Consider the following 27,937-nt stretch of genomic DNA (forward strand, 5'->3'; position numbering starts at 1 on the left):
GGTCTTGCGGGCAGATATACAAACCCCTCTAATCATCGCCTTAAAGGCGGCCCACTCAAGGGCCCTACTCAATGCCGTGCCCTCATTCGCAGTAAAATAGCCCTCCATGCTGTCTCGTACCAAGGCCTTAAAGGCCGAGTCTTCCAATGCCAGTGGGTTCAACCGCCAAGTGGGAATAGCCTGGCGTTGCCGGGACCACCGGACCACCACCAAGCAAGGATTGTGGTCAGAGACCGTTCTTGCCAATACTCGCTGTGGCGGACCAAACACTGAACATCAGGTGAGCATAGAATGCTGTCAAGCCGGACATGCAGATCATGTGGGGGGGAATAAAAGGAATAATCCCTCTCGGTAGGGTGTTGTGTTCGCCATGCGTTAACCAATCCCCACATACATTGCCAATCCCATCTCCCCTTTGCTATCCTATGAACTGCAGACTGCACTAGTGGTGGGTGCGATCTGTCAACAACTCCATATCTATCACTGAGTTAAAATCCCCTCCAAGTAGGACCGTGCCCGCTAAAACTGTCACCAGCTTCCCCGATAGTCGTGCAAAGAAGGCAGATTGCTCTACATTCGGGGCGTAAACACTACAAAACGTCAAATCCCTCCCGTCAAGCCGGCCCTGCACAGCCACAAACCTCCCATCAGGATCCACCAATGTCACCAAAGGCTGAAACGGAACCCCTGCTCTCAACCAGATTAAAACTCCCTGTGCAAAGGCCGAGTAGGTAGTGTAAAACAGCTGGCCCCGCCACCTGTGCTGCAAGGCGCGCCCCTCTGATTGGTCAAGATGTGTTTCTTGCATCAAAGCCACTTGGATCCCTCTGCGAACAAGATAGGCATGCATTTGTGTCGTTTCAGCATGGAATTCAGTCCCCGTACATTCCAAGTTACACACTTTAGTTCAGGTAGGGTCCCCATTCAAAGTTACACATACAGTTCGAGTCATTGGTAAATCCCCAGGCGCACTGACATTCCCCCAGAGCCCCAACCCCAAAACAGCCCAACAATCCCTCTTCCCACCCACCCCCAGAACAGGCACTGAATTGTAGAAACCCATCCAAATTCAAAGTCCCAAGTGAAGAAAGTCTCTGGTAACTACCAGAGTCTCACAGCAAGTGTGAGATCGGGGGTGGGGGGTATCAGCACGGCAACAACGTGGACAGCGAGTCTCATTTGAGTCGGTAACCCAACCTCCCACATAAATCTCCCGATGTCCCACACCCCCAGGCAGCCAACGTTAAGACCTACTAAGCACAGTCACCATCGGCCCATCAAATCTCGGTTACCATGGAGTGAACATTCCTCCCCCCGCCCCACAGTATAAAGCACACAGTTATTTACTATACCACAGTGGGAAAGGTACAGGGATCACTCATCAAGAAGGCCATCCGCAGTCCCTGGTGTGACATGAGGCAGTGTCGGACCACCACCTCTCAAACCCTCAGATGACACATCGTTCGACCCCTTATGGGAGCCCGAGTCCTCTGCTGACATTGACGCCACTGTCCTGGAAATGGTAGAGACCGCTCTGAGGGCCTCTTTGCGTTCCAATTCAGTCTGCGATAAAGAGGGCACTCGACTAGTCGCCGGTTGTCTCCTGCTTCTCCTGCTCCGTCTAGGTTTCGGTGCAATGTCCTGCTTCTCCCCGGTCCTTGGACGAGCGTCTGTCCCGGCCTTATAGGACTCCAACCAGTCCCATACTTCCTCAGGGGTACTGTAGAAGGAGGAGGCGCCCTCCATCATGATCCGTAGTCGGGCTGGAAACAAAAGGGAGTAACGGATACCTTCATCCCGACTTGACTGCTAGGAACGAGGAGCGCTGTCATTGGACCTCGAAGGAATAGTCGGGGTAGATGGAAACTCGGGCATTGTCCACCTGGTAAGGTCCCATCGTCCGCGCTCTCTGTAAGACAATGTCCCTGAAATTTAGAAGGCGCGAAACAACCGGCCGAGGGGGCCGACCAGGTGCAGGGGGGCGAGCCGGGACGCGGTGAGCTCGCTCCAGCGTGTAAAATTGCGTCAGCCCTTCAGGAACAACCACCTCTCATAGTCAGGTCTCAAGGTAGCTCACTATGTCAGTCCCTTCAACGTTTTCGGGCAGGCCCACCACGCGTATGTTGTTACGCCGGTTGTGTCCCTCCGCATCCTCAGCCCTCTTTTCCAGCACCTGTACCATCCTCTGCGAATCTCCCAGGGTGGTCTCAGTTGCTTTGTGGGCAGGTTCCAGCACATCCAGCCGAGCCTCAGTCTGCTTGACACGGTCTACCAACTTTCCGTGGTCTGCCCGCAGTAATCCCATACTCGTGGATACCTGAATGATGTCGTGATGTAGGGCCTCCCTTGTGTCGGCTGTGGCTTTCAGTATCTGATCCAGCTGGCGCTGCTGGAGGCCCGCCGTAAAGCCACTGGCAAAATCGAGGTCCTGGGCGCCCGGCAAGTCCTCTGCGGGGTCAGGAGGCGGTTTCTGGCGCGGCTTTCCCATGGTGGCGGTCGTCTCCCAGCTCACAGTCCCCGTGTCCGCGAGGCGTCCCCCAACATAGGCCCACTAGAGGTACTCACTGAAGTCGGCAGCTCGTAGTCTCCACCGTGCAAACTATGGTTCTTCTGGTGGGGGGTCTAACGTCTGCAATGCCAGCGACCTCCTGGCTGCAGGGCCTAGAAGCGGTCTCCTTGTCGTTGCCGTCCCCGGGCGAGGAGGCGAAGCTTTGTCAACGTGTGTGGGCCCTTTGTTGTCGGTTCTAGGGTCACCAAGATGGTCTATCAGCCTCTCACATTCTTCCACAAGCCTCAGGGAGCACTATCGGGGCACCAGAGAGAGCTGCATTCGCTGCTTAAAATGTGCCAAATCATGAGCGCTGTGCTCTTCGGCCACTCCACTCCCATGGGGAGGAACTCCGCCAGTGAACCCCGCCGACCGTGTTCCTGCACTCAGTATCCACCGGCACCCCGGGTCAACTGGTACATTGACGTCCGCGTTTAGTTGGGTTCAGCCCACCATCCTCGCTAGCCGATCACCCATGCACTCTAGACCAGGTCAAATACACCGGACCTCATAGGTGTGCGGCTCCGCTCCGCGGTGGTATCCGGGGGTCCCCCGCAGCCCAGCTGGTCACCACCTCTGCACTGTGCGTTTCGGTCCCGCTGGTCGGGAGTCCCGCAATCACCGGGAGGCCACAGGCCACCCAACCAACTTCCCCAGCGCCACAGGGGGTGCAGCGTGGCTCCAGCTCACCAGGAGCAAGGCAGGACACCGTCCGGATCTCCGGGCACACCAAGGCTCCTCTCGCCGTCGGCTCCCACAGCCCGAGCTCGGCGTCGGAACCCCGACTCCTGCCAGAATTTGAGGCCGGCTTGCCCTCGCTCCGGCACGGCCGTCAGCCCACTCGAGGCCGGTGATGAGACCGATTGTGCAGGCCGCAAGAAAATGGCCGGCGCCAGCACTACGAGCCCTCCGGAGCTCCGGCGTATCTCTGCCCCGGGTCGCCTCTTACCCCACCGGACAGATTCTCAGGGTCCCCGCAGGAAAATACTGTGATGGCCAATCCTCCGGGGACATCAGGGCAAGGATATTCAGGATAACAGTGGAGGTGGGCACGGAGCTTCGTGCTCACTCGTCCATTCCTGTTGGTGGCCAAGCCACGCCCCCTTGTATACTAAGGCTCTTGAGCACACTAGCCCAGGATGAAGCAGCAATACAAATCTCCTAACTTTGCTAAGAAGAAATTCTTGTTAGCGAAAGAAGGTGGGACCGGAATGTTTTGTTTAGGATAATGGGCCTTAAAGCCATGCACTCCATATTGGGCACTATGGATATATGGTTCCCCTTCCCAAGCAAGCATTGATGGCATTGGTCGAGAAAGTAAGTTTAATTTTGGATATAGCCTATTTGCTGAGAAAACCTCAATAAAGTTTGGGTTGAAGACCCTAGGCCAGGTAGATATTTTTCCCAGACAAGAATGTTTGAAAATGAGTTTGGGGTGTTCCCTCCATAATGGAAAAAGGAGGTATTGGATGAAAATGGTTTCTTTTCATGAAAAATGCTCATTATGCCATATAATGGATTTTACTTTTTACAAGGCTGCTCGGATCAGGTTTTTAAGACCATTATTTTTAAAATATCAGATACGATTTAAGTTGAATGTGATGGCACTTTAGTATGATATGTAATTTTACAATGTTTCAGTATGAATGGCACATTTTATACTCTCAATTAAGCAATGTTTTGAAATGGGATTGGCTAGGCCTGTTTTATGGGTGTGTAATCATGGTTTTTAGAATGCTATACGCACAATTGGCCCAAAAAACATATTGTTACTACTACTACTACATAGTGCAAAGGTGTCTATGCGATGTCTAGCATAAGATTTGTACTGAAAAAGGTAAACTTCCAGAAGAAACTTCTATGCCTAGACTAGCTTACACTTCAGCACCTATGCAAAGTAGCAAATTTGGGAGTAATACAAATATTTCTCCTTTTTAACTCCTGCCTGAAAGCGGCGTTAATTTGTGGCGCAAAGTCCTGAGTACTGTTAGAAGTTATGCAAGCCTGGGAACCCAATGCCCTGGCACGTTTTGTCAGACCAGCCCCCTATGTGATATATCAACTCCAGAACAGAAAAGGCTAGTCAATAATTGGGTAGAAGAGCAAGAGTATCCAAAGACAGAAGACTCAGTTCCCGTATTACTGGTTCACCACATTATTCCACAAGAAGCGACTAAACTATTAGCCGCAGCCGCTGCAGGTAAGAGCGGTGGGGCCGGCTGGGGAGGATTGCAAGAGACGACCACGAGGGAAAATGTATAATTTATTTAATTTTCCCTTGTGGTCGTCTCTCGAAATGCCCCCCAGCCAGCCCCACCGATCTTACCAGCAGCCGCCCGCGGCTATAGCGTATATGGCTTAAATAGGCTTCTCTAATGCATTTGATTGTGTAGATAAGTGCACTCTGTAAAACTCTCTTATGTGCCTGTCAGCTCCCACCTGTTATCACTGTTCAACTGAATTTGAATTTTAGTACAGAATGGGTTTTCTAATTAATACTCTGACAAGATAGATTTAGTATACAACTTTAAACAGGGTATCTTCTTTGCCCCATAATTACTCTCCTTGTAAATGTTAGATCTCTCTAGTACGCTTGTGCGGTGTCTTTAAAAAAATTATTGAGCAGACCATTAGGTACATGATATACATTTTGCAATTAAAAAAAGAAAACAATTATTGAAACCATTTAAAACATTAAATAGCTTCTTCTTTCCATGACAAGATTAAAAGAGATAAAACTGTAGCAGCCAATGACATCATCAATATTTAAGAAAAAGAGACAATGTGCAAATGCCTGCAATAAAGTGCAACAGCAAAATAAAGTGCAAAAATTACTAAGTGAAACAGCCAAAGAAAGTGCTAATGCTTCTAAAGTGCAACCACAGAATACAGTGCTAGTGCTCTTAATCGCAAAATCTACTACAATTTCAACATCGATATCAATTGTTAATTATCCCCCTTTAGCTTCTCTAAGTTTCCTAAAAACTTCTAGTTTTTTTCAAATATCTTAATGGCTCCCACCCGACTTGCATATGCTTTTTCAAAATTACGAGTCCTTTTCATTTTATTGAACCACTTCAATTGGGAGGGAACATCACTGGATTTCCAATTCTGAAGGATTAAAGAGCGGGCTACCGTACAATTAATAAATAAAAATACTTCCTCAGCCTTAGTTAATATCATTCTATCTTTACATATACCAAATAAGGCCGCCTCGGGCTGAATTCTCTTCCCGGTTGCCAGCTCCATATCTGCAAAATTTGCCTCCCAAAATGGCACTAACTGTGGACAGGTAAAAAAAATATGGTGCCACCCGCCCTGACAATTGGCTTGGCATCTAAAGCACTTATTTTCCACCTCTGGATATCTTTTCCCCAAGGCTTCCGGAGTCAAGTAAGCAAGCCATCGTGATAGAAATGCCATCCTTTTAAAATTGGTACAAAGGGGGGTGTACTGGGGTTAATGTAAGACATTGTTCTGCATTCTGTCCATCAACTGTGTTTTTTGCAATTTTCACCCCGAGTGGGCTGGGTATGCTCAGACGTTAGTCCCAGGCTCTCCACATCACTGGAGTCAAGCTATCCAGGCTGAAGAAGGCTGATAGCCAGAAACCGGTCCTTGGATGCTTGATTCTGGTCTAGGAAAGACATGGCTTGGTAGTTCGGGCTGGACTGTTCTCATGAGGCACAGGGTCAAGGCTGATTTGCATATAGCCATTGTCTGACCTAGGGTGGTGTGGAGTGCAAAAAAACGATGGATTTAGGCCCAGATCCTTGTACTGGGGTGAATGTAAGACATTGTTCTGCATTCTGTCCATCAACTGTGTTTTTTGCCATTTTCACCCCGAGTGGGCTGGGTATGCTCAGACGTGAGTCCCAGGCTCTCCACATCACTGGAGTCAAGCTATCCAGGCTTAAGAAGGCTGATACCCAGAAACCGGTCCTTGGATCCTTGATTCCGGTCTAGGAAAGACATGGCTTGGTAGTTCAGGCTGGACTGTTCCCATGAGGCACAGGGTCAAGGCTGATTTGCATATGGCCATTGTCTGACCTAGGGTGGTGTGAAGTGCAAAAAAACGATGGATTTAGGCCCAGATCTTTGTACTGGGGTGAATGTAAGACATTGTTCTGCATTCTGTCCATCAACTGTGTTTTTTGCAATCCTTTTAAAATTGGCCGCGCACAGGGATTTACTTCCTAAGTGACATAGGGTTTCCCAGTCCTTTCCTGAGAAAACACGTTGTCTCTCAATACCTATTTTACCCAGATGATTTTCCATCAATGATGTTTGTCCCTGGCGGTGTAGCAGCCTATACCAGTTCCCTGTGCCATTGATTTTGGTCTCATAAAGGGCTACCACCAGTTCATTTGGAGAATCAAAAAGGCCATTAATATTTTTTTAAATGAACAACTTGCAAATATTAAAAAAAGATGGGTCTCCTATGGTTGTCAGCCCTTGCCATCACCTCTTGCCAGGAAACCACCCTGTTGTGAATAAGAAAATGTCTTAGCTCCCGTAGCCCACAATTTCCCCAATTTATTAGATGGCTTATTCTAAATTGGAGGCCAAGGCTGGTACACTCCCTCAATCTCAGATATTGTATACCTAGGGGGCCATATTTTTAAAAAAGGACTGAAGTCTAAAAGAATATTCCTTTAAGGTCTTATATCTATTTTTAGGGAAGTGTGGAGGTTTTTTAAAACACTTGAGTTTGAGAACGAATTTCTTGTGACATTTTATCAAAGAAGAAGCTATCTTGAATACATTTAGATCCTACCATTCCCGCCACTATATCTAAAAAAAGAAGCCTCATAATACGTTTTTAAATGAGGTAACGCTTGCCCCCCCCGGGCAATAGATAATTGCACTACTGACAGCTTGACCCTCGATACTTTCTTCCCCCAAACAAAACCTCGTTTCTATTTCTTTAAAAAAGGACAAATTAATTTTTATGAGGAGATTACTAAAAAGAAATATAAGCAGCAGTAATATCGACATTTTAATTAGTGAAACCCTGCCCACTAGTGAAAGAGGAAGTAAAAGCCACTGATTCAAGAGACTGTTGATTTTATTTTTCATCCTTGTATAATTCAGATGATATAACTGATGGTACTGGCTGGTTACAAATATCCCAAGGTATCTAATTGGATCTTGATTAGCGGCTGGAACCCTCAGACAAGTTGGAAGAAGATTTAGATCGGTGTTGAGGGCAAGAACTTCCGTTTTATTAGGATTTGTGTTGTAGCCCCCAATTTGCTCAAAATCCCTGAATTCCCTCAATAAAAAATTCCATATTTTCTTTATTGGGCATCAAATATAAAATAATGTCGTCCGTGAAAAGTTTCAGCTTGGCCATTTGGGGAATAGGGGATTGGATAGCAGGATTATTTCTAATTTTAATTACAAATGGTTCTATAAAAAAAAGTTAAAAGCAGCAGCGAGAGCAGACAACCCTGTCTAGTCCCCCGGTTTATTTTTATTGATCCTGCTAGTTTTGTGTTAATTAATACCTGGGCGGAGGTCCCCTGGTAAATATTGCGTAGCATATCGATGACCTGAGATGAAAAACCAAATTGACTAAGGGCAACAAACAGGGTTGTCCAGTTAACCAGGTCAAATGCTTTTCAGCATCAACCATTATAATACATGCCGGAGTTGAGTTGGTGTTAAAATTATCAAGGGCTTGTATTAAAAACTCAGTATTAGCTGCCATAGAGCTCCCTGCTATAAAACCTGTCTGATCTCTATGAATTAGCTCCTGGGCAGCAAATAAAATAAGTTCGCCCATACTTTCATTAAAATGTTATAGTCCGAGTTTAAAAGACTAATGGGCCTATAGAAGTTTACATCCTCAGGACTTTTATCTTTTTAAACAAATGACACAATGATCAGTTCTTTAAAAGTTACGGGAACGAAGCCTCTCTGTTTAATATAATTAAATATTATTTTCAAAGGTTCCAGCAATTCATTTGAAAAGATTTTTATAAAATTCGATGGGGAAGCCATCCTGTCCACATGCTTTTGCCCCGGCTGCTACTTTAATAGAAGTCAATATTTCGGCGGAATTTATATCTGATCCTACTTGACTGATCCGGTTATCCGAAAGCTTAGAAATGTCTACATTAAAAAAATAATCCTGGATCAGTTCTTCCCTCACTGAATACTCTGTAGAATAAATTTGGTGGAAATGCTCTAAAAAAAGCTGTGGAATCTTATCGCCATTGACCTCTTCCAGGCCAGTCTGGGGGTCTCAAACCTTCGATATTATTGCCGCCACCTGTTTTTTTCTTGTTGTGTGAGACAAAAGTTTCCCTACTAGCTGGCTACCTTCATAAACCTTTTGTTGGTACATTTTTTAACTAAAGATTTCCTCCAATACAAAAAAGTCCCTCAGAGCTGTTCTCGCTTGCTCAAGTTGGCTGGGATACTGCTGAAGCTGGAGAGCATATTCTTTTTCGACTTCAATTTGTAGCTTGGCTATTTTAAGCCTCCTACCATTTGCCTGGGCAGCCGTATAGGCGATTCACTGACCGCGAGCTGCCGCCTTGAACCCACCCCACACAGAGAAAGGCTCCGCAGTATTTTTGTTAATCTCGAAATATTCAGAGATCCATTCTCTAAAGCCCTTCACCCAATCCTGATCTTGAAGCAGAGTGCGGTCCAGATGCCACATGGACCGCTCTCTGTTTTCCCCACCAAATACAATTTTGAGCTCAACTTTTACATGATCTAAGAAGGGATTACACCCCCTATCTAACTTGGAGACCTGGAGAGATCTTGATATGAGAAAAAAAATCAATTTGAGATGCAGTTTGAAAATGATGCGAATAACAGGTAAAATGTATTTTGTCTGGATTGCTATTTTGCCAGGGATCTACTAACTGGTATTCTAGCTTGAAGGCTTCCATAATTCTTTTGGTGGTCAGTTTCAGTTGTTTCTTATTTTTATTTGAAGTGTCTTTCTTTAAATGCTGTATAAAATTAAAATCCCCTCCTACGATAAGCTGCCCCGGAGCTCCCCTCAAAAGCTCATTAATTTTGACCTGACTGGAAGTGTCATCCGAGACCGGACCACAGTAATTTATAAAATTCATAATTTTCCCCTGTAACCTAGCCATTACCCATAGCCATCTCCCCTGTGGATCTCTCTGAACTTGTAGAAATTCCCAGGATAATTTTCTGGAGAAATAAATGGCAACTCCTCTCAGGGCGAGACCATCCAACTAAAAAAATACATGAGAGAAAAACCTGGGTAAAAATAATTTTGGAGAATTTGATTTTAGATGTGTCTCCTGAAAGAACACCACTTGGGGATTAAAAGATATCAACCATTTTATAAAGGTGCCGTATTTTTGTTTATTTAAAATTCTATTAGCGATGACTGATAAGATCTTGCATTTGTTAGTTTCTATCAAGGTTTCTAATTGCAAAATAGCCTCAAACTTTTAATTGTGTAATATCTGTACCTTTTGCTCTTGCTCTTTTTACTGTTAACCCAGTCCCACCCTTCCTACCCCTAAAGACAAAACCCCCCTTTCTGAAATGTGGGAAACCCCTTACCAACCACGCTGACCGCATTTCGACCCTCCCATCTAACCCAGGTGTCATGAAATCACACCCTAAGTGTCCCCACTGATCCCTGTGCCCCTGCAAGATTATCACTATTAGTTGTTTGATTTACTAGCAGGCATGGCATATGTTTGAGATAGAAGAAGCACATGTTCTACCAATTATCAATCTAGCAGACAGTTACCCACCATATAATAAATCTATGTAAACTAAAATAATGACTCTGCAGGGCTAGAGATCCCCAACAGATTCATAATACCATTCTAAAGGGCTTACAGCCCAGCTTGCATACTAGAGGAGGGGATCCTTAAATATTGCTATTGGTAAATTATCCCTATGATTATTCAAGTACTAGCTCCTGCTGAGATCTCCTTCAAGAGGGCTTGGTCTTCTTCTAGATCTGAAAACATAAAAAATGTCCCTTTAACCAAAACTCTCAGTTTCAACTGCTGGGCAATTGAAGCTTGTGCGCCATGATCTTTAAATAAATAGAGAATTTTAACAAATTATTTTCTCCTCCGCGCAGTATCAGCAGTCATGTCAGAAAATATGCAACATTTACTTGTCTCTGTCGCAGAAAATTGTCTCTGCTGAATGTCTTTCGACAGGATCCTCTCCTCAATACGGAAGTCCGCAAAATTCAGCAAGATAGTTCTAGGAATGGTAGCATTGGGAAAGCGGTGTGCGGTAACTCGATGGGATCTTGTAATAGTGAGGTCACCCTCAAACTCTGGCAATACCTTCTGCTTAATAAATTAGTTCACCCATTGGATAGGTTAGGAGCCTTCTATACCTTCGGGAACCCCAACAATCCCGAGGTTTGACCTCCGAGGATGATTCTCTAGTTCCTCCAATTTGCTCTCAAGAAAATTCTTCTTTTTTGCCGCCTCTTTGGCCTCCCCATAACCATGTTCATTTGATCCTCTAATACATAAATTCTAGCTTCAGCCTCCTGTAATCTAATCAGCCACCCAGACATTGTTTCTTCAAATTTCCCCAGTCTTGAATGCAAGGCAGCGATCTCTACTTGATGTGCTTTTTTCATTTCTTATATTTCGTCTAAGATTAGACTCAGCATATCTCGGATGTCTAGCTGATACATCCCCTTAGTCTCTGAGCTTTGGCTGGAGTTTTCAAACAAAATATCAGTATCGACACTTGTACTTCCCACCTTCGAATCCAGCAGTACCGATGGAATCGATAAGACCGATGGATCCTCTGGTGGTACTCTCCTTGAGGTCGTATCTGAAGTTGTGACTGTAGGCTGTAGAAAGGGTTGTAATGCCACCGGATTCACCGAAGTCTCCATCATGAACTCCCTGCTTTTATCAGCTGCATCTTGCCCAAGAGAGGGATCCAGATTAGATATTCCATTTTCTGCTTCATTCAAGGAGGTTGAAGATATGAGGGGTGCTGCCAAAACTTGTACTTGAGCGTGTACTTGAGTCTGTACTTGAGTCTGATCCGTCTTTTGCTGCTTGACCCCTGGGCAGTTCATGTCAGGAGTTTGTTGCATTGATCCTGAGTCTCTAGGAGGTATTATTACTGTTGAAACCTGTCCTGTGTCTGGAAATGAAGCCTTGGACGGCTTGGAGGTTGAGCCCGAAGTTAAAGAGGAGGATTGTGGGTTTGAAGATTTTGGGGTAGTTTTCTTTATGAACAAAGGAAAATCTTTCATTTCTTTTGCACCGTTCTTCGGGCCGTCTTGAGCCGGACTTGTTGATACCGCCAGGGCTTCTAATAATTCTGGTGTGTCTTTTACCTGCTCGGCCCCTGATTCCACTAAATCCAACTGCCTCTCACATTGTAAGAAAATAGAGGTGGGGGAGCTCATCTTCTGAGCTCTCCAAGGTGGTATCAAGACCTGGGGAGGTGGAATTAGTCCCCCAGTCCTTATCCTTGGCAGCCGGAAGAGCAGCTTTCTTCGCCAAGGCTTGGCGTGTTTTTGTTTTAAGAAGGGCCGCAATATCAGCTTTGCTAGTCTTGCTGACCATACTGCCATCTTTCTCACTCCTTATTATACAACCTATTAAACGTCTTTGTTGTTCTTTGCCCCCACATGTCCTTGTTCTCTTCAATTATCTTCAATCTGCTTAATTTTGCTTAGTTTTGCTCCTTATTGCTCTGTACTATATTTGAGCTTGCAAATAGCCCTTGCTTCCTCCCAGACTCAGTTCAGTCCCTCCTCACCTCTTTTTACCATCCGGGTCCTCACCTCTTTTTACCTACGGGGTATTTCAATTTCTCCCTGCTGTCATCCTGCAAACGGCCGCCGGGGAAGTAAACAGGCCTTTTTTTCCAGATCAGGTCGTAATTGAGTGAACGCGCGCTCCATACTAATCGCGCCGCGCTACCAGCACCACTCCTGCTGCGCTAAGTCCTCAGCCGCTCCTCCTTGTTACCAGCCCCAGAACCGCCGAAGGTTGCAGCCGCTTGAGGATTGTCACCACCACTAATTTGAAAGTGGTCATCTGTGCTATCTCAGCATACCCCTCTGATGCCTAAATCCACATGAATCCCTGCGTTAGTTTTAAACAGAGATACGACGCCGCACTCGCCAGCTCGATGCATGCCGCCATTGCTGGGGGGCGGGATCACGGGTCACTGTGGCTACACGGAGGTGTGGTACTCCTTAGCCATCCCCTCACGCTTGTACAATGTCGTTCGTTCACAGATTAACAAGTTGGTAATGACCTTTCAGTTTTTATGTGCACTGTTGATCTATTGCTCCTAAATTTTTGTACCCCTATTGGACTCCAGAAGAAAGTGGATCAGCCTGAAAAGCATACTGTAAAAAGGAAAAACATGGTCATTTCTAAAGGACTGGTGGCAGTAACATATAGTCGCCAGCTGAATGATTTTCCATTGGTTTCAATGAAAGATGATAACTATCTGGGTCTGTTGCTTGCTGCCCATCTATCCTGGTGTTCTCAAATCCAGATACAATTTGGCACAACTGAACAAGCTAAGGCCTGTTAACCGACCATGCTTGGATACTTATTTGGAGTATCCAACCTCTGAGTACGATATATAAAGAAAAAGTTACCTCTGTACTAGATGGAGTCAAATATTTTTCATTTCTAAATTTTTTCAGGGGGGTTGGGGGCTTTGAGCTATTTTGTTTACCATGCAAATGAGATATCCGCAGAAGGCATCTGACATGAGTTGGGTATGCCTTGTGCCGTCTGTAGAGGCATGGCCAAATTCTACAATTATTCTACCAAGTATCTGTGACTCTGGCAGATTCCTCCTTCCACTTGGCCATTCTGCAGCTAGAAAGAGATCAGCATGAAAGAGTATCATATCTCATACTTGGCATGCTTCTCTATGTTGCATCTAAATTTCACTCAGTGGGATGCGTTTGATTGTATTTCTGTAACTCAACTGAAAACATGTCTGAAATTTGGAGTCTCATGGCAGAAGTTCAGGCAGACCTGGCAGTTGTCTGGGGATTAAGCATATACGCATATGCCTGACTGCCAGGCACGCAACACCCATTGGGTTCACGGGGCTTCAGCCCCCCGTCATGTGTGTCAGCCCTGGCGGAGACAGCTTTGCGGGCTGGCGAGCATCTAATTGCAGTCGCACCGAGTACTTAACAGGTCTTTAAAAGACCATTTACTTGTAAATGAGGCTTTTGTTGTGTGTTCCCCTCTTCTTACAGCCACTCTGTCTATGGTTGGAAGAATTAGCCCCCCCTGAAATATTTTGCAGCCCCCCCCCCCGAAATTTGCCTCTAGTTGCCCGCCTGCTGACTGCAATTCAGGGATATACCCAGTTACCTTGTGGCTTACTTGGAGGCAAACATGTGCCCATTGCTTTAAAATTTGGGAAATGTGGTGGCCTCCCTCTGGTGAAAGACAGTGGAATGTAGCTGCGACATACTATGAGGGAAATTACAGTGTCCAATTTGTGGAAATGTGGCAAGGATATGCCTTGAATCTTATTTATTTGCCAGTCATTATTCACAGTGTTGCAAAATTATAAATCCTAGCTCCTCAGAGGAAAACATTTGAATTTTAAAGGCTTAGGTATCTTTCTTATTCTTTCATAAATATTAATGATTCGATTTTTGAAACTTTCTTTAACTGTGTAATATTTTGTTATAATCATTGCATTAATGTTCGTCCATGCCTGCAGGGCTGGAATGCCTTTTATTGCAATGAGCATTTCCCAGGTGCTTGGGAGCCATTGGAGGACTGTTTTGAACCCAGGGCCACTGGTGGTTTCCCTGTCCTTTTTCCAGCTCACTGAGGATAACCGCCCCAGGCAAGAGGGCTGAGAGAGAGGGAGAGAGTTAGAGAGAATGGGTTCAGAGAGAGGGGGTTTGCAGAGGGGAGATACAGAGAGAGAGAAAATTGATGGTTGTATGATAGAGGCACTACAGGATAAACCGTGCGTGACTTTACCAATCAGCCTAAACCACAAATGCATCTTAACTACTCATTCCTTTACCATGCATGCATTTACCACTTGATTTCGTGGTAAAGGCATGAATGGTAAAAGGCTATACGTGGCTATAGTCACGATACACTCCTCCTGCCCTAAGCTACAAACTCCCCCCAGCGCCCCATCCACCCTAAGGTCCAAATACCCCACCCCCAACCCTCACGCTGTCCATAACCATTAAACAGTACTTAGACCCCCTCCACATCCTTGTGCTGCCCCTACAACAACCCAACCCCTTCCACTGCCCTTAAGCAAACCCCAATTTTACAAAACTACCCAACCCCCAGCCCTAAAAACTACCCGCCCTTCCCAAGTCCTAAACACTACCCCAACTACCAATTCCCTCCCCTGCCTTGAGGCCTAACACCCTGTCCCTTAACCTAACCCAGCCCTAAAAATGACCTGCCCTCCTCTAAGCCCTAAAAACTACCTGACTACCCATTCCCCTCCCCCTGGTCTGAAGCCTAATACCCTAACCCCTAATTAAAAACACTACCCAACCCTCCTTCAGCCCTAAAAACTACTCTGACTCCCCCAGCCCTGAAAACTACCCATGACCACCCCAGCTCTGAAAACTTCCCTGACCCCCCAGCCCTGGAAACTAGCCCCAACCCTCCTTCCCAAGTGATGAGAACCACCTCCAACCCCCCAGCCCTGAAAACTACCCCCGAACCCCCAGCCAAGAAAACTACCCCAACCCAGGCCATCCTAGAAAACAACCCCCAACCCCCCAGACCTGAAAACTAGCCCGGAACGCCCAGCCCAGAAAACTTCACCGACCGATGCCATCCCACAAAACTACCCCGACCCCCCCAGCCCAGAAAACTACCCTGACCCCAACCTATTAAACTACTTCAGTCCCACCCCTCAGCCCCCAAAGCCACTCTGACCCACCCCATCCCACAAAACGACCCTGACCCCCCAGCCCAGAAAACCACCACCTACCAACCCCATCCCTCAAAGCTCCCCCGATCCCCCGATCCCCAGCCCAGAAAACTACTCCCTTTTTTAGCAAAAAAGGCAATTGCCTCTGACACCATGAATTGTACACTTGATTTGTCCCAATGTCCTATTTTATTGACATTGTAAGCAATTTGATTTTTGCATTTTTCTTCAAAAAACTTTTTCAGTATTGCACAATAGGGTGATAGCACATTTGTTTTCTTTCACTGAGTAAACTATTCTTTGAGGTTAAGCCTTAACATCCAGGCCAGGAGAACTAGATGCCCTATGATCTAATATACCAATAGGACATATAGTGAGAGACGTATCTCACAATAACGGCCAAAGAAACCTTAAAACATTTCTCCGACCTGATACAGGACAAAACTCACTGTTTCTTTGTTGGAAATCATTATACCTCAAAGAATAGTTTACTCAGTGAAAGAAAGTAGGACTGCTCTAGCGAATTTGGTAAAATAACAAATTTGCAAGCTCATTTTTTGTATGTTTTAAGAATAATAACATCAAGATCAGAGTTTTTTTTTTAATGTTTTTTCTTTAAATGTTGTAAATTGTCGATTTTTGTCTTTATGTAATATAAGGAAATGTTGTAAAGAATTTAAGTTAATCATTGTTTTTCTGTTGAATGTATTTTTTCTAATGTAGATGTTCTAAACAAATGTGCTATCACCCTATTGTGCAATACTGAAAAAGTTTTTTGAAGAAAAATGCAAAAATCAAATTGCTTACAATGTCAATAAAATAGGACATTGGGACAAATCAAGTGTACAATTCATGGTGTCAGAGGCAATTGCCTTTTTTGCTAAATTTTGACCTGATTCCAGCCTCTGACTACCTTAAATGAATCAAACCCCTGTTTAGCTTGCAGAAAACTACTCCCGACCCCCCAAGCCCACAAAACTACCCCAACACATTCCCAGCCCATAAAACTGCCCCGACACCCACCCCAAAAAACGACCCCGATCCCCAGCCCAGAATACTGCCCCCAACCACCCCCAGCGCAATAAACTCTCCCGACCCACTGTCCAGGCCAGAAAATTACCCCGACCCCTACAGCCCAGAAAACTACCACCGACCCCCCAGCCCAGAAAAATACAGCACATCCCCACTTGCCTCACTGCAAATCTCTTCCTGTGAGGTTCCCTGCTTCTGTTCCAAGCAGCCAGCGGCTAGACCGCGTATTGCCTTAACCACACGGCAAGTGTGGTGTTGCTTGCAGAGTCGGAACCCTCATGGTTAAGACCGCAGTGTTCCGACTGTTTCTCAGAATTGATCGACAGAGATGGAGAGGTAGAGAGAAGTTTTAACATATATTCCACGGTTGCCTCCACAGTCTGGTCATGCTGCCTGACTGGCCTCTGTAGAGGCTGGAGAAGGTTTAACAAATTAACATGGTGATTATTGGTTCCACACATCTTCACAACAATGCAACGGGTCCGGCATCTCATTCTAGAGTAATAAGAGTTTCCATAAATGCTTGGGACAGAGAAACAGCCGTAAACAATGAACCACCAAATGGATTTTTACTGAAAATATTTGAATTCCTAGCTCTGTAAAACTGGTGCAGCTTCCGTGCAGTTGCATCGCTCAGAAAACTACCCCGACCCCTAATTTTGTGCTCTAGCAAAGCTCACTGGAACCAGTGGCAGCCTTTTTGTAACATAGTTTTATCCTCGTTTAAAATTCTCTTCCCCTTCCCTTTTGCTACTTACCATTCCTTCCCCATTTCTTAAAAGTTGTTTTAAATGCCGCAGAATGTTATACATTGTAATGGTTTTAATTAACCGAGCAATAAAGAATTTACTTACCCCCGACCCCTACAGTTACAATTTACATAGATATCTACCGTCAATAGGGTGCTCTCCTTTCGGGTGTGCTGTAGATGCTGACGCTTTAAATTGCAACTTATTTCGAACAATATCTGCTGCGATTCATCTTTCCACTCCAGAGGGCTCTTCTTGACATGCTCCGCCAGCCCTGAGAGTTCAAAGGGATTAACAGAAGTCTAACACCCACGATATGCCACTTGACTTCACTGATAAAAACATTAATAGAAATCCAATGCAGACTCCATTGAACTGAGCAAGGTAGACCAGGAGTCCATCACAAGAGATATTAAGTTTATGTGTGCTGCTTTGTGGCTTGACATCCAGTCCTACCAGAGCTTGAGGGTGCTGTTTGCTGTTAGCTTAAAATAGCTGCGCTCCTCGTTTCCTTGGCTATATATTCACGCCTCCTTATCCATTTTACGTGCTGTGCTGTACTATAAGAAAAAAACACAGTTGATGGACAGAATGTAGAACAATGTCATACATTCACCCCAGTACAAGGATCTGGGCCTAAATCCATCGTTTTTTTGCACTCCACACCACCCTGGGTTAGACACTGGCTATATGCAAATCAGCTCTGACCCTGTGCCTCATGGGAACAGTCCAGTCCGAACAACCAAGCCATGTCTTTCCCAGACCGGAATCAAGCATCCAAGGACCGGTTTCTGGCTATCAGCCTTCATGAGCCTGGATAGCTTGACTCCAGTGGTGTAGAGAGCCTGGGACTCATGTCTGAGTATACCCAGCACACTCAGGGTGAAAATTGCAAAAAACACAGATGATGGACAGATCAATGTCATACATTCACCCCAGTACAAGGATCTGGGCCTGAATCCATCGTTTTTTTGCACTCCACACCACCCTGGGTTAGACACTGGCTATATGCAAATCAGCTCTGACCCTGTGCCTCATGGGAACAGTCCAGTCCGAACTACCAAGCCATGTCTTTCACAGACCGGAATCAAGCATCCAAGGACCGGTTTCTGGCTATCAGCCTTCATCAGCCTGGATAGCTTGACTCCTGTGGTGTGGAGAGCCTGGGACTCACGTCGGGACGGCTGGAATGCCGGCTGGAATGCCAGAAACCGGTCCTCGGAAGCTTGTTTCCGGTCCAGGGAAGACCTGGCTTGGCAGTTCGGGCTGGACTGTTCCCATGAGGCACAGGGTCAGACTGATTTGCATATAGCCATGTCTGAACTGGGGTGGCAGAGTGGGCTAAAGAACGGTGATGGATTAAACCCAGATCTTTTGACTGGGTGTGAGTGTTTGATTGATTCAGATGCTCTGTCCATCACCACCCCAGGCCCAGTTTTGGAGGGTGGGCCGGGTGGGCCAGGCCCACCCAAACATGAGTCTGGCCCACCCAAACATGAACCTTGGCCCTCGCAGTGACGTCAGACTGACCCCTTCAGCTGTTTATCAGATCCGGCTGTGGCACAGAGTTTGAACAGAGCAGGTAAAAGAATGCGTGGCTATTGCTCCTTTTTTTTAAAATCTGCGAAGGCCCAGCTAGATGTATACTATGTGTATGCTTCGAGGGTGTGTGTATATTAGCTAATATTCTAAAAGTCTGTGAGGGCCCAGCAACACACATACTACGTGTATGCTGTGTATATTTCATTTATATTGTTGTAAGTTATCATGACGGATGCAAGACACAACTACTCAAAAGCAATACTTTGTTCATAATTTTTAAATGCAGATAAACTGTATTTTATGTGGATGTGGATAGCTCAATGGGTTACTTGCAGTACAGAAGTTACAATCCTAAAATAGGACAGTGATCTATAAACTGACATCAAAGAGCTGCATACAAACCTGAATGGTATACTTAGAACTTTCAATATAGTTGGAATTTCCCTACTCTTTCATTACTCTAATGTTGCTATAAAGAGTTTGTTTTGGCAGATATACATTTTAATCAGTAAAGCTAACCCCACAAACACTGGGGTATGCTTTCAATCCTGCGTTTGTGCTTCTCCAGACCAATCCCTCTTAAAACATATTGGCCGCCAGTATGGATGACATGATTCCTACACCTTGTAATCCTCATTGGTTTATGTGACATTCCCTATAGGCTGATTTACATACTTGTATGATTCATTGTCTCTGCATAATGTGTGCATGATGTAAAGTACTATGACACCCTACACCTGTGGTTCCCAAACTGTGCGCCGCAGCGCCCTGGTGCGCCGTGAAGGGAAGCCAGGGGCGCCGCGCACGATGTGGGAAAGGAAGTGTTTAAGTCCAACTAAGAATGTGTCACTTTCGCCCCCCACCTCCGTGATGAATAGGTTGCTCTGCCCCTAGTCTCTGCCTTTCTGAAGCAGAGCATCACGGCGGCGGGGGGTGCACAAACAGCGCACACAGGACTCGGCTACAGATCCAGGCACTTCTTACTCAAAGGCAAAAGATGATGCCCGTAATCCCGCATTTTGGCGCCTGGCAGTTCTAACCATTAAAAAAGGAAATCAACTCTTTCAGCTGCTGATGAACGGTGAAAGAGATGCTGGTCAGTGGCAGAAAGGAAGGTGTTGCAGCATAGGAGGGGGTCATGCTCCTTGTGGAGTCATGAGCACCTTCGGGCATTTAGATGCAAATAGCATTGAAAGAGTAAATTAAACTAATGTTTTCATTTATTTCCCCTCAATTTTGATATAGAGCAAACCCAACCCAAACATATTGGTGTGCTTTATATGAGCACCAATGACATTTCATAAGGACATGTTACTTTTTTAGATACGGAGGGCCTCATTTATGAAGGCCTTGCACCACTGGTGCGTCACTTTTTCCCATTTTAAAAGTGACGCACTGGCGGCGCAAGACCTTCATAAATAAGGCCCGGAGAGATTAAGTTATTTGCCCAGGATCACAGGATGTTGAGCCAAAACCAGAATCAAACCTGATTCCTCAGTTCCAAAGTGGTAGCTCTGACCTCAAGCTCCATCTTCTCCCCTCCTCTACCCATGCTCAGGGGCCTGGTGGGGAGCGTTGGGTGGGTGGGTGCAGGGTGAGAGGCCTGGTGGGGAGAGTTGGGTGGGTGGGTGCAGGGTCAGGGGCCTGGTGGAGAGCGTAGGGTGGGTGCAGGGTCAGAGGTCTGGTGGAGAGCGTTGGGTGGGTGCAGGGTCAGGGGCCTGGTGGAGAGCGTAGGGTGGGTGCAGGGTCAGAGGTCTGGTGGAGAGCGTTGGGTGGGTGCGGGGTCAGGGGCCTGGTGGAGAGCGTTGGGTGGGTGGGTGCAGGGTGGGGGGTCTAGTGGAGAGCGTTGGGTGGGTGGGTGCAGGGTGGGGGGCCTGGTGGAGAGCATTGGGTGGGTGCAGGCTCAGGGGCCTGGTGGGGAGTGTTGGGTGGGTGGGTGCGGGGTCAGGGGCCTGGTGGAGAGCGTTGGTTGGGTAGGGGGCCTGGTGGAGAGCATTGGGTGGGTGCGGGCTCAGGGGCCTGGTCGAGAGTGTTGGGTGGCTGGGTGCAAGGGGGGGGGCCTGGTGGAGAGCATTGGGTGGGTGCAGGTTCAGGTGCCTGGTGGAGAGCATTGGGTGTGTGCAGTGTGAGAGGCCTGGTGGAGAGCATTGGGTGGGTGCCTTATGCCCTGATGAAGCCGCACTCTGCCAGCTTCTGTCTTTGCCTCACTCCTTGTTGAGGGGTCATCACTCGTGACTGCTGCTTGTTGGAGAGTGTGAGGGGAGAATGGTGCAAGGCAGAGGGGAGAAGGGTGCAAGGAGGAGGGGAGAAGGGTGCACGGCAGAGGGGAGAAGGGTGCAAGGCAGAGGGGAGAAGGGTGCAAAGCAGAGGGCAGAAGGGTGCATGGCAGAGGGGAGAAGGGTGCAAGGCAGAGGGGAGAAGGGTGCAAGGCAGAGGGGAGAAGGGTGCAAGGCAGAGGGGAGAAGGGTGCAAGGCAGAGGGGAGAAAGGTGCCAGCCAGAGAGGAGAAGGGTGCAAGGCAGAGAAAAGAAGAGTGCAAGGCAGAGAGGAGAAGGGTACAAGGCAGTGGGGAGAATGGTGCAGGCAGAGGGGAGAATGGTGCAAGGTAGAGGGGAGAAGGGTGCAAGGCAGAGGGGAGAAGGGTGCAAGGCAGAGGGGAGAAGGGTGCAAGGCAGAGGGGAGAAGGGTGCAAGGCAGAGGGGAGAAGGGTGCCAGGCAGAGGGGAGAAGGGTGCAAGGCAGAGGGGAGAAGGGTGCAAGGCATAGGGGAGAAGGGTGCAAGGCAGAGGGGAGAAGGGTACAAGGGGAGGGGGGAGAAGGGTACAAGGGGAAGGGGAGAAGGGTGCAAGGTGGAAGGGGAGAAGGGTGTAAGGCAGAGGGGAGAAGGGTACAAGGCAGAGGGGAGAAGGGTGCAAGGCAGAGGGGAGAAGGGTGCAAGGCAGAGGGGAGAAGGGTACAAGGGGAAGGGAGAGAAGGGTGCAAGGCAGAGGGGAGAAGGGTACAAGGGGAAGGGGGAGAAGGGTACAAGGGGAAGGGGAGAAGGGTGCAAGGTGGAAGGGGAGAAGGGTGTAAGGCAGAGGGGAGAAGGGTACAAGGCAGAGGGGAGAAGGGTGCAAGGCAGAGGGGAGAAGGGTGCAAGGCAGAGGGGAGAAGGGTGCAAGGCAGAGGGGAGAAGGGTACAAGGGGAAGGGGGAGAAGGGTACAAGGGGAAGGGGAGAAGGGTGCAAGGTGGAAGGGGAGAAGGGTGTAAGGCTGAGGGGAGAAGGGTACAAGGCAGAGGGGAGAAGGGTGCAAGGTAGAGGGGAGAAGGGTGCAAGGCAGAGGGGAGAAGGGTACAAGGGGAAGGGAGAGAAGGGTGCAGGGTGGAGGGGGAGAAGGGTGTAAGGCAGAGGGGGAAAGGGTGCAAGGGGGATGGTGATGAAGTTAAAAATTTGCCCCCCCCCACTGAAAACATTTCTGCGGATACCCATGATCAGAGCCCACCTCACGTAAACTTCTTGTAACGCCACAGAGCTCCTTGAGCCTTTCTCTAGCCTGGTTACTTTTAGTGGGAGTGCTTTATACTACTCTATGAATGCATTGAGATGTACTTTATAAGATCTTTGTGATTGCAAATATAGATTTATGACAGTGATGGCGACTCTCTGAATCCTTCATCACGTCTAGGCTTGATTCTTCATGTAGACCAGTGGTTCCCAAAGGGTGCACCGCGGCACCCCGGTGCGCGGGTAAAAAATGGTGGGGAGCCACGGCCAATTGCCAATTAGAACCACTGCCCTACACTATGAGTAGCGCAATACAACAAATGAAATCAAATATGAGAGAGGGGCTACGGAGAGATGAATGACACTGTTGGAGGGTGGCAATTAGGGTATCCGAGGAGGAGGTCATGGGGGGCTGGGCTACGGAGCGATGAGGGGCACTGGTGGAGGGGGGCAATGAGGGAATCCAAGGAGGAGGTCATGGGGGGGCTGGGCTATGGAGCGATGAGGGGCACTGGTGGAGGGTGGTAATGAGGGAATCCAAGGAGGAGGTCAAGGGGAGGAGGACCTTTGGATAGATGAGGGGCACTGTTGCAAGGTGGTAGTGAGGAAATCCGTGGAGGAGGTCATGAGGCAGAGGGGTTTTGGAGAGATGAAGGGCGCTGTTGGAGGGTGGCAGTGAGGGAATCAGAGGAATAGGTCATGGGGGAGTGTGGGAGATAATGAGAGATGAAGGGCACTGTCGAAGGGTGGCAGTGAGAGAATCCGAGGAGGAGGACATGGGGGTGCTGGGCTATGGAGCGATGAAGGTCACTGGTGGAGAGGGCAATGAGGGAATCCAAGGAGGAGGTCATGGGGGGCCTGGGCTATGGAGCGATGAGGGACACTGGTGGAGGGGGGCAATGAGGGAATTCAAGGAGGAGGTCATGGGAGGGATGGGCTACGGAGCGATGAGGGGCACTGGGGTAGGGGGGCAATGAAGGAATCCAAGGAGGAGGTCATGGGGGGGGCTGGGCTACGGAGCGAGGAGGGGCACTGGGGTAGGGGGGGCAATGATGGAATCCAAGGAGGAGGTCATGGGGAGGAGGGGAGATACAGAGAGATGAAGGGCAAATGTCGGAGGGTGCAATGAGGGAATCCAAGGAGGAGATCCTGGGGGAGGGTGGGAGATACAGAGAGATGAGGGGCACTGGTGTAGGCCGGAAGTGAGGGAGTCCAAGGAGATCATGAGGGGGAGGTGCTACAAAGAGATGAAGTGCACTGTTGGAGGGTTGTAGTAAAGGTATCTACAGAAAAAGTGGTCAGTGATGGAGCACCAATAAATAACTCTCCACATGTTCTGTATACACACAGAAGCAATCCTTGTATCATGGTGACTGTTGGCAAGTAGATATGATGTAATCTATGGCTTGTAGACAGGGTCGGATTGGGATCACAATTCGGCCCGGGCACTGATGAAAAAAGTGGCCCACATTCAAGAGGCGTGGCCCATATTTAAGGGGCGTGGCCCACATTCAAGGGGCGTGCCCTTTCATGAAACACCATTTGCACAGACAAGGAATGAAAGTGGGAGGATACTGTTCTTGCACACGACACAGGGCCAAGGTGACAATGGCCTACATGCTGAGCAACTAAAAAAAATAGCAAGGCCCCTTTTTGTCACAAAATTATTCCAGCCCTCCAGCACAGGAGCACTTGATAAGCAGCAAAGCCCCTGCTATTACTAACCTACTCAGCCCTCCCCAGACCTTCAGCTCAGGAGCACATGAACAGAGGTAAGGCCCCTGCAATTAGTAAAATAATCAACCATCCAGGCCTTGGGAAAATATCCTGGCAGGGGAGCACAAAACACAGCTTTCTGGGTCATCCAAGGTAGCCAGGTAGCCAGGGGGGATGCTGAGGTGAAGCTGGTGCATGGGAAGTGCCTTCCCAGTGTGTTCTGGCAGTTTGAGTATTTACCATTTACTGTAGTATTACCCTTGTACCTGCGTATGGTACCCTTTTGTAACTTGCACAAGTCACTTTTCTCTTGTAACACACTGTTTGCTACCTCTCACTTTTGTTTGCTTTAGATACTTGCACAAGTGCCACCATTGCCTACGTAACGTTTGTTCTTGTGCTGGAGTGTCTGCCATTAATTGCAGTATTATACCTCTACTTGTATTTTGTACGCTTTTGTAACCTGCACACATATCTCTTTTTCCTCCTGTAATGTATCGTTTGCTCCTCTTGTATTTTGGTTGCTCACTATTGTCACTTTTGATTCATGTAACTTAACGTTTGCTTTTGTAATTTGTCCACTTATAATTTTCTCCTCATGTATTATTGCTGTTCCTAGTGTGAAGCGCTCTGACACCTTCGGGTAAAGTCCGCGCTATATAAAATCGCATAAATAAATAAATAAAACAAAAAAATTCCAAACATCACCACTATGCCCTGAATGTGAAGGGCTGTGGGCGAGGTGTTAAGACTAACACAGTTTCTGGGCTGCATGGGCGCCAGGAGGCCGAGGTGCAAATGGCTCAAAGGCCTGAGAAACACCTGGCCCTCAGGGAGGCCGATTATTGCAAACAATCACCCCTCCCCAGCCCAGCCTCAGCTTGATTGCTTGGCAGGGTAGGGGTGAAGGAGAGCCCACAGCTGACAATCGCTGTCTGGCCGCACAGCGAGGCTGCTTTCATTTTCTCTGTCTGTCTCCGTGCACTCTGTGGGCCGTTTTTTTTTCTCCCCTTTCCTAGTCCACTCTCTGTGGACTGGGAAAGGGGAGAAAAAAAACGGCCCACAGAGGGCACTGAGGCCCCGGCCCTTCGGACCATTCCCGAATGCCCGCCTTGCCAATCCGCCCCTGCTTGTAGACTACCTCCTGAAGCGACAAATTGGGATGGTAGTGGCCCACCCGAATGTATCCTTGGCCCACCCAAATAAAAATTCCTGGAGCCGGGCCTGCACCACCCCCTTTTGTGCTGTACTATAAGACCATGTGTTGTTTTACTGTATTGTCCGCATTTATCCAGCACTTGGATTAACAAAGCGACCCGAATATAATTACTTCTGGAATGTATCTGCTTTTAGACCTTCCACTCTCACTTTTTTCCTATATTTCATTTGCTGCTTCAGATGAGGGAAAGAAAGGTCTGGGCGCCGTTCCCCCTCTCATCAGCTAAAGGTTATTCCTAAAGGTCGTTCAGGTGAGACTGAGGCACGCGCAGCTTTAGTAAAATTAAGTTCTATTCTTCTCAGCTGGCTAGTTTTTTGTAGATGTCATTCCCTGGTGGTCCATTTTTCACTAGTTCGGGTGCTGTAACTCCCCTCATATTTCTTTTCTGGATTTCGAAGGCCTCCTAATGGCGCATTCAGCTGCTAATGCTGTCAGACACTGTCGAAGCAGCAGGGGAGGCGGAGACAACTCTCAGAGAGCCGCCGAACGGCCATGATTCACTACACTGATGGCGACACAGGTAAGTGGTAATGTTCTGTTAATGTAGGAAGAGCCTAAGTCATCGCGGGGCAATTTATAAATCACTCAGCTGTTTTACACTGAGGCGATGGTGTCATTAAGGAAGGAACCAATAATGTTAGCACATTCTTACGCAGAAATGTTGTGCTGCACGAAGGCATTACAGCCTTTTAGAAATGGATACAGGCACTTAAAATGCCTTATGTAATGGCGCCCAGAAGTACTTTTAGATTAAGTGGGGATGTGGCTATTTTTTATGCTTGGGAATCACGCCATGTGCTTGTTTGTGCACATGTGCGTATGTGTCCATGCACATGGGCGTGTGTCCCTCTGTGTATGTTTGTGTGCATGTATGTATGTACATGAAGAGAGGAAACGTCGGGCTGGGACATAAAATAGGATCGGGCACCAAAATAAAATTGGCCCCCGGTAAGGAACAAGATAGATTAATAAAACCGGCCATTTTTGAACTTGTAAAAACAAGATGTATGGCTATTTTACTAGGTGTGGGAGAATGCCTGCATTTGTATTTGCTGCAGCCAACGTTTGTGATAAAATATCAGAGAAATCATCAGTAAAAAGCAGCCCACCAGACCATAAAGCAGGCCCACAATCTACTACAAAAAAACAGCCCACACACTGATTCTGTCGGGCAAGCCGTTTGGGCCCTGCCTGACTGCCCCATAGGCAAATTTGACCCTGTAAGGATACCATGCTCCGCTCCAATGTTCGTTCTTGTGCCTATGCCATCAGTCTGAAATTCCAATGCTCCTAGTTCTAGTGCTCCCTCTGCAACCTGCTTTTACACCCTACCTTCAATGCGCCCTTTGGAAGATTTTTCTCCCGTATTATTGCTCTCGGCCACTAACTTGAGTTCCTCTTTTACTTCTTATCTCTTTTTGCTCCTTCAATATCTCCTTACTCTTGGTGCCTTCTTTGCATCTTCTTGTTTACTTTCGTTATTTTGTTTATATCAGCCACCTCTGATCCTTGACCTGTTCTCAGGCCAAGACGCTCCCCCGCCGCCCCAGCGCTTCCTGCTGGTGCTCTGCCCCTAGGCTGCTGCCGCCCGTGAGTTCGAGGCCCTCCTCCACCCGCAGGCTAGGGTTACCAACTGGCATGGTGCAAATTCAGGACGGTCAGTGTAAAAATTCACGACGAAGGGTCAAAATTCAGGACAGAAGGTCAAAATTCAGGACAAAAATTTGGGACAAAACATAAGTTTTACAGACATATCGGAGGAGGTGGCACAATAATATATAAGTAAGTAAATAGACAACCAAAATTAATACAAGTCAAAATAAGTTGGTTGAGCCAATCGTGCACTTCACAGTTTTTCAGTCTGCACGCAACTTTGCAAAGTGACATCGGGCCCTTTCTGCAATCATTATTTGTGCTAGTAACAATAAACATTAATAAATAGTATTTTTTATTTGTATGTTGAAATCTGTCATTTAAATGCACAGTGAAAACGCTGTTAGTTATTTTATTTTTATTTTCTCCAGCATGGCGCCAAGACAAAAGGAGACAGTCCCATGCAGGAGAAGGCACACCACATGCCGTCACTACAATTGGGCCCATTGTCATTCTACAAGTGCTAATCAGCTGCACTCTCAGAATGACAATGGGTCACTCCACAGTCTACACGAGGGAGGTCCGGGAGGGGCCTCTGCTGGCAGCCTCTTCAGTTTAAAAGATAACTGCGAGAGGCCCCAAGTGAAAACTTTTAAACTCACGGGGCCTCTCGCATGGGAAACAGCATTCCTTACTCCGATTTCCCATTTCGATTTTAGTATGATGTCTGTAAGGCGTCCGTAAGTTGAGATTCCCAAATTACGGACGCCTTGTGGACATCATACTAAAATGACGGACGGTCCGTAAAATTTACGGACGGTTGGTCACCCTACCGCAGGCTCCCGCCTGCGCCTCATCCCTGGGGGCCCAGTGGTGGGCAGTAAGTATTGGTCTGTTGTTGTGTGCCTTGTTACCTTTTTTCTTCCCCCTGTGCCTGTATTTTTGCTGCCTTTCTCTCCGTGCTTTTTTTTCCCTCTCCTCTGTTCCCTCTGTTTTTCTCCAGTTTTTCACTACTGTATATCGCAGCCTGCTTTTTTCGTGACTTTGCCTCTGTTTCCTCTATCTTTGCGCCTCTTTCCTTTTCGCCTCTGTTTCCACGCTTTTTTTCCCCGCCTCGCCCCCTCCCTCTCCCCGCTCGCCGCTTCTGTGCCC

This window comes from Lissotriton vulgaris, chromosome 1_1, assembly GCF_964263255.1.
Source record: "Lissotriton vulgaris chromosome 1_1, aLisVul1.2, whole genome shotgun sequence".
NCBI classification, from domain to species: domain Eukaryota; kingdom Metazoa; phylum Chordata; class Amphibia; order Caudata; family Salamandridae; genus Lissotriton; species Lissotriton vulgaris.